This window comes from Nansenia antarctica, assembly GCF_963989245.1.
Source record: "Nansenia antarctica genome assembly, chromosome: 2".
Lineage (NCBI taxonomy): Eukaryota > Metazoa > Chordata > Actinopteri > Argentiniformes > Microstomatidae > Nansenia > Nansenia antarctica.
The window spans coordinates 48,370,139-48,376,441 of NC_137675.1; positions in this window are offsets into that span (position 1 = coordinate 48,370,139).

The following is a 6,303-nucleotide window of genomic DNA, read 5'->3' on the forward strand; positions in this document are numbered from 1 at the left end:
CTATGTAGATATTCCATTAAAAAACAGATGTTTGCAGCTAGAATGATCATTTTCCACATTAACAATGTATAGAGTGTATTTCTGATTAATTTAATGTTATCTTCATTGAAAAAAACAGTGCTTTTTTTTTATTTTTAAAAAATAAGGACATTTCTAAGGGACCCCAAACTTTTGAACGGTAGTGTACATGCATAGACTGGGACAACTAAATGAGCTTTCTCATAACGACTGTTTGGAACTGGCTGGATTTAGTCTTGTTCAAAGAAAACCGAGAGAAATAGTGAAACCAGTCCATACACAAACCCTCAAATAAAAGCTGAGAATCTCTACTGTAACTTCATGGTTATTGTTTTTGATTTCCAATCCAAACTTTTGGAGTGTAGAGTCAAGAGACTAAAAAACACTTGACTGTCCCATTACTTAGGCAGGGAACGGTGTGTTTCATTTTAGGATATCACTGACTAAACACAGTCAAGCCTGTGTCCTTACCTCAGTTGTGTCTCCATGGTAACCCAGGTCTTGGGCTGCCTTGGGCTGTACCACCTCTGGGGTGGGGGGGACCGGAGTCCACCCCAGGTCCTATTAACAACATTAAAATATTACACACAATAGAACAGTTAAGGCATTGGATATGACGTCTGATAAGCCATCAGATACGCTACTGAGAAACAAGAGTAAAGGTATAATGCTATAATGGTAACTATAAAAAAAAGTTTTTCTAATTCACGTGAGCCAGTGTTTCCACGGCAATGCCAAGTATAAAACAGTGCAAACAATACCGAAAAAGTACTGTTGGGATTACTTTTTGTGCATTAAACAATACAACACCCTTTTAGAAGGTCGGAGTAATATTATAAAACTATAATAATCTAATTGATTTACTTTTAATAGACATGCATTATCTATTGTACACATTCACACTCTTGTTCAATCTGAGGGCGTGATACAGGGTCAGTGGTCCTACTTGGGCCTTGACGTTGACCTGTGTCACCCCGATGTACTTCAGCTCTGGGAGGTCAAGTAGCTCCTCCACTTCATCTTTGATCCCGACAGCAGGGCGGGTTGCAGCCTTAAACACACGTATCGCTCAACACATGCACCCTCACAGAAATAGCACATCTAACAATGATATGTTATATGAAGAAAGCTTGTATCTATTGTACGTGTGTGTGTGTGTGTGTGTGTGTGTGTGTGTGTGTGTGTGTGTGTGTGTGTGTGTGTGTGTGTGGTGTGAGTATTGTTAGAATGGGTAAAGGGGAGCTCTTCACCTGGGGTGTGTCAGGGGTTTGGGTGCAGGGCTCTGGGGTTTGGTCCATGTCCATGTCTACTTCCATTCCTTCATCAAACACACCTTCTCCCAGATAGAGGGTCACAGGGTTGAACTGGTCACACAGCTGAAAGGAGAAATAAGAATATATCAGAATAAATGGATGAATGCAATGGATCATTGTTGTTGAATGGATATATACAGTATGTGTATGCAAGTGTGTGTGTGTGTGTGTGTGTGTGTGTGTGTGTGTGTGTGTATGTGTGTGTGTGTGTGTGTGTGTGTGTGTGTGTGTGTATGTGTGTGTGTGTGTGTGTGTGTGTGTGTGCCTTACTGACCTCTGAGTTGACTGCAGGGGGACAGGAGATCCCGTGGCCCTGGCTCTGCAGGACACTGTGAATGTACACGTCCTCCTCTGTGTTTGTGTCACACAGGAAGACCTGCAGAAAGTCTGTGTGATAGCTGTCCAGGGCTCCCACCAGGGGGCGCTCACAGCACAGCTTCTGGAAGGAGCTGGTGGCGTTCTCACTCCAACTGCCCTGGAACACCAAAACACTGGCTTTTAATATTGTTAAGTAAGTAAAGTAAAGTAAAACTTTATTTATATGGCGCCTTTCGTACATGAATGCAACTCAAAGCGCTTTGAATGGGAGAGTGCTATCCTGAATATAAATGTGGGTTATGGAAGTCAATGGGACTCTATGGGAACAGTACAGTGTTAAAAGCTTGGGGAGATTGGTGGTCAATAAGAGTGATATGAGATTGTGTGGAGCCTTACACCCATTGGCTTGATTCCAGTGAGCGATGAGGGGACTGCTTGTGCCGGGAGCTCAGAGTAACAAGACCTTGGGGTGAGAAACCAGAGAGATGGAGGGAGACGACAGCAACACAGACAAGGAGGTCTAAACACTTGTCATCAAAATGACCGTCACATTTACGCAACATTGACTTTACACTACAGTATGTGGCGAGAAGCAGTCTCCCACACTATGGTGTCGACCCAAACCATACGGACACAGTACGACATCGTTACGGGTCAGACTGCTTTCTTGTCACATACAGCTTCTCAACATCAGCTTTATTTTAGAGAGCCAAGCTACAATGAAACACAGAGTGAACACCTACACACAGAGCTGCCAAGTCTCACGCTTTGGTCGTGAGACACACGCATTCAGGACTGAAGCCGTAAGCCTTGTCTGTGAAACCGGCCCATTGACTTTCATTGATGCATACTGTCTGAACTGGACCAGAAGAACCCTACTTGTCTACATTGCTGTCTGTCTGTCTGAACTGGACCAGAACAAGCCTACTTGTCTACATTGCTGTCTGTCTGAACTGGACCAGAAAAAGCCTACTTGAGGAACTTGAGGCTGGTCCTGTCCACAGTGGTGAGGTCCCCATAGTCCACGTAGTAGACCTCCACCTGGGTCTGGCTGAGGATGCGGTGGACGACGACGCGGTAGAACCACATGTCTCCGGGATCCACGCAGCACACCTGGCCCTGACGCACGAAGCCTGAGGGAAGGGCGTAGCGCTCCGCCACCTCAGGACAGGTGTAGCAGCTCCTAGGAGGAAGACATGGTCCCACAAACTCCAAAGTGACTTCAAACAAATACATTTAAGTAAGTGAATCATCTATCCATCAGTCATTGTAAGAAAAAATCATCTATGCTAAGATCTATGCTAGGCCATTGGCAGTCGCAATGCTAGAAGAAGGAAGAATTATTATTATTTATTTTTTTATTCTATTCATGGTTCTATTTAACCAGTGAAGATGCAGTACTCTGATCTAACCATAGGGTTACGTTCCAGCTACTATGTCATTCATGTGGTTACCTGAGATATTAGACCTGATAAGAGATCTGATCATCTGCAGCATGACTACAACCAAGGCAACCATTAATTTCCTGTTCATGTTTCCTACCCGGTCTGAGCGGCACCGTCTCCTCACCTCATCTTCATCATCATGTCCACCAGGGCGCGGGCCTCCTGGGTCTCGTTGAAGCGGATGTAGAAGTTGCTGGGTGACTCCACATGCTCCACCAGCACAGATATCAGCTCCCGGGGGCCCCTGCGCGTGGGAGCCCTCAAGCGCTGACCCCGCAGGGCGTCCCGAGGAACCACCTTCCCAGGACTGGACCGGACCTGGACACACACACACACACACACACACACACACTTGTGTTTTTACTTGTGTCACCACAAAGAGGCTTTGAGGACTGAATGAAGGTTCTCTAAGATTTACAATCTCTAAAGAAGATGTACAGGTGATCAGACATACAGGTGATCAGACAGACAGGTGATCAGACATACAGGTGATCACAGACATACAGGTGATCAGACAGACAGGTGATCAGACATACAGGTGATCAGACAGACAGGTGATCAGACAGACAGGTGATCAGACAGACAGGTGATCAGACATACAGGTGATCAGACAGACAGGTGATCAGACAGACAGGTGATCAGACATACAGGTGATCAGACAGACAGGTGATCAGACAGACAGGTGATCAGACATACAGGTGATCAGACAGACCTTCTGGTCCCGGAGCTGAGCAGGCAGGGCCGGGGGCGCGGGGGCCCGCCGGGGCGGCGCCATGGAGGACGGCTCTCTGTAGCGCGGGGAGAAGAAGCCGCCCCTGCAGGGTTTCTTCATCTTGAGGTTGCACTGCCTGGCCACCAGCTCCCCAATGCCTCTGGTGCTGTCGTCCACAACCGCTGCAGAGGGACCAGGGGATGGGAGGAAAAAGAGAAGCAAAGGGATTGGATGGAATGAAGTCATTGTTTTTCATTTCACACATGTGCTCTGTGCACAAAGTTCTTTTTTTCAACCGAACAAAAGAGCATAGAACTCATTGCTAGCTATTACCTACCTATCTACCCATCTATGTATCTATCTAGTAACGTTAGTAGGGCACTAGCTAGTAAGCACGTTCTAGATAGTAGCTAGCACAAGTAATTTATTATGGACACAAGCACCATTCACCTCGTGGACACGTTGCTAGCTAGCCTAGCTATTAGATGAATCCACAAATTGACACGACTTACCCCTTAACACTGACATGAACAAAGTATCATCGAAGCCATCCATGCTGGATGCCATCTAGGCTATATTTCCAGGTCGCTGGTTCCCAAACGTACCTGCTAAAAAACAACGGGCACTCCGTTTGTCTCTGCACTCCGAAAATGCTTCTCAGACAACGTGGGAAAATCTCTCTCCGATCTCTCTCTCGTGTTGGGACAAACTATATACTTGTCTGCGCAAGAATGAGTATACAAAACTAAATCAATATATATATTTAGTAACAGAATTGCAAGAATGTATGTCATTATAAAATGTTGGCTTCCATTTTGAATGTTAAATGGCGATGTTTTAAAAGTTAAGTTTTTTTTTTCTTCTTCTACCACATGGGTTAGGGTTAGCCAATCAGAGGCAGAGTGGCAGGATCATTCGAAAAAGGTGTTGGGTTTGCCTATAGCAAGTGTAGACAGTGTGAATGCACATGTGAGGATATGCAAAGACATTATGATGAGAATATGTTTGTTAGAAGAACACTAGAGAAGCACATTAGACAGTGTCTTGAAATAGACAAAGCAAGCACAGATACCTTGAAGGCATCCCTCAGAACCACTTATGGAATTAACAGGAGAAGCAGACTAGTAGATGTTCCTGCATTTGACCTAATCAAACAAACTCCACAGGATATAATGCATGTAATTTTTGAAGGTGCAGCATCAATGGAAGTTAAGCTTGTATTAAAACACCTTATTTTATCAGGACAGCTGGAATTGGATGCGTTCAATTCAGCCATTCAGAGTTTTCCTTACTCACCTCTCGATATACGGGATAAGCCTCGTCCTGTTAGTGTCAACACTTTGGCAGCTAACGACAACAAATTGAAACCCTCTCACCCCCCAGCCAGCACGCCCACGTGGATCCCATATGGTTTCAAGGTGGGCTAACCCATATGGGCCTCATGTCGGCAATGTTAGCGGGATCCACTTGGGTCCCAACTGGGATGCCCATGTGGGCTTTTGGTGGGTTCTACCTGGGCCCTAGGCGGGCCCCAACTAGGCATGTCTATATGGGACCAGTGGTGTGCCGTCAGGGCCAGCAAGGCCTTCTCTGCTGGCCTAAACATCATCAGAATATACATTTTATTTAATATATTTTTCCCACAAATATGTATTAATGATTCCCCATAGTCTATTCTCTTCATTTCATAGCTTTCCTCTTGGTTGCGCTGCTTCCAGTCTCCAATTGAGATTTGGAGGGCTGGCCTTTATGTTAGAGCTTTTATCCAATCAAAATGTGTTGCTAGGGGGCTCCCAAATCTGCCCGCCTTCACAACAGACGGTGCCGCGAATTCGACGTGTAACTTTACGTTGGAACGAGAAAACCTGTGGCGTTCCTAGTAAACCTACGTAGATGCGAGCAAAATCAACAACGGCGCCTGCTGGAAGGCTCAATCTGATGTCAGCACCCAGCACGTCTTTTGATTGGATACGCACTATTGCTACGCACTATTGCTACGCACTATTGCTACGCACTATTGATATTCACTATTGAGATGCGGAACTATGCCGGTAGATGTGAAACTTTTGAAAGGGCGCAGGGAAACGGAGCCTCACAACGAAAGCTTTCGTTGACTGATCGATAATACTGATCGATTGTGTCCTGTTTTTGGGTAAACAATAACTTTCATTTAGGGGACACAATGAAAGCGCCAAGTCCACAAACAGAGGAAACTACGTTGAGCTTCTTTCTTTTCTGGCTGAAAACAACCCAGATTTACATTACCACCTGTCCACAAACAAAGTGTTTACTGGGACGTCAGGCAAAATACAAAACGACCTGATTTTTGCTATTGCTGAAGTGATGGAAGAAGAGATCAAAATGGAGATTAAAAAGGCACCCTTTGTCGCTATTATGGTGGACGAGACGACAGACGTGGGTAATGTAGCGATCTTAAAGATGTTAGTTTAACACTCTTCATTGTAAATGCGGATTTATTGATTAAAAATGCTTCGGA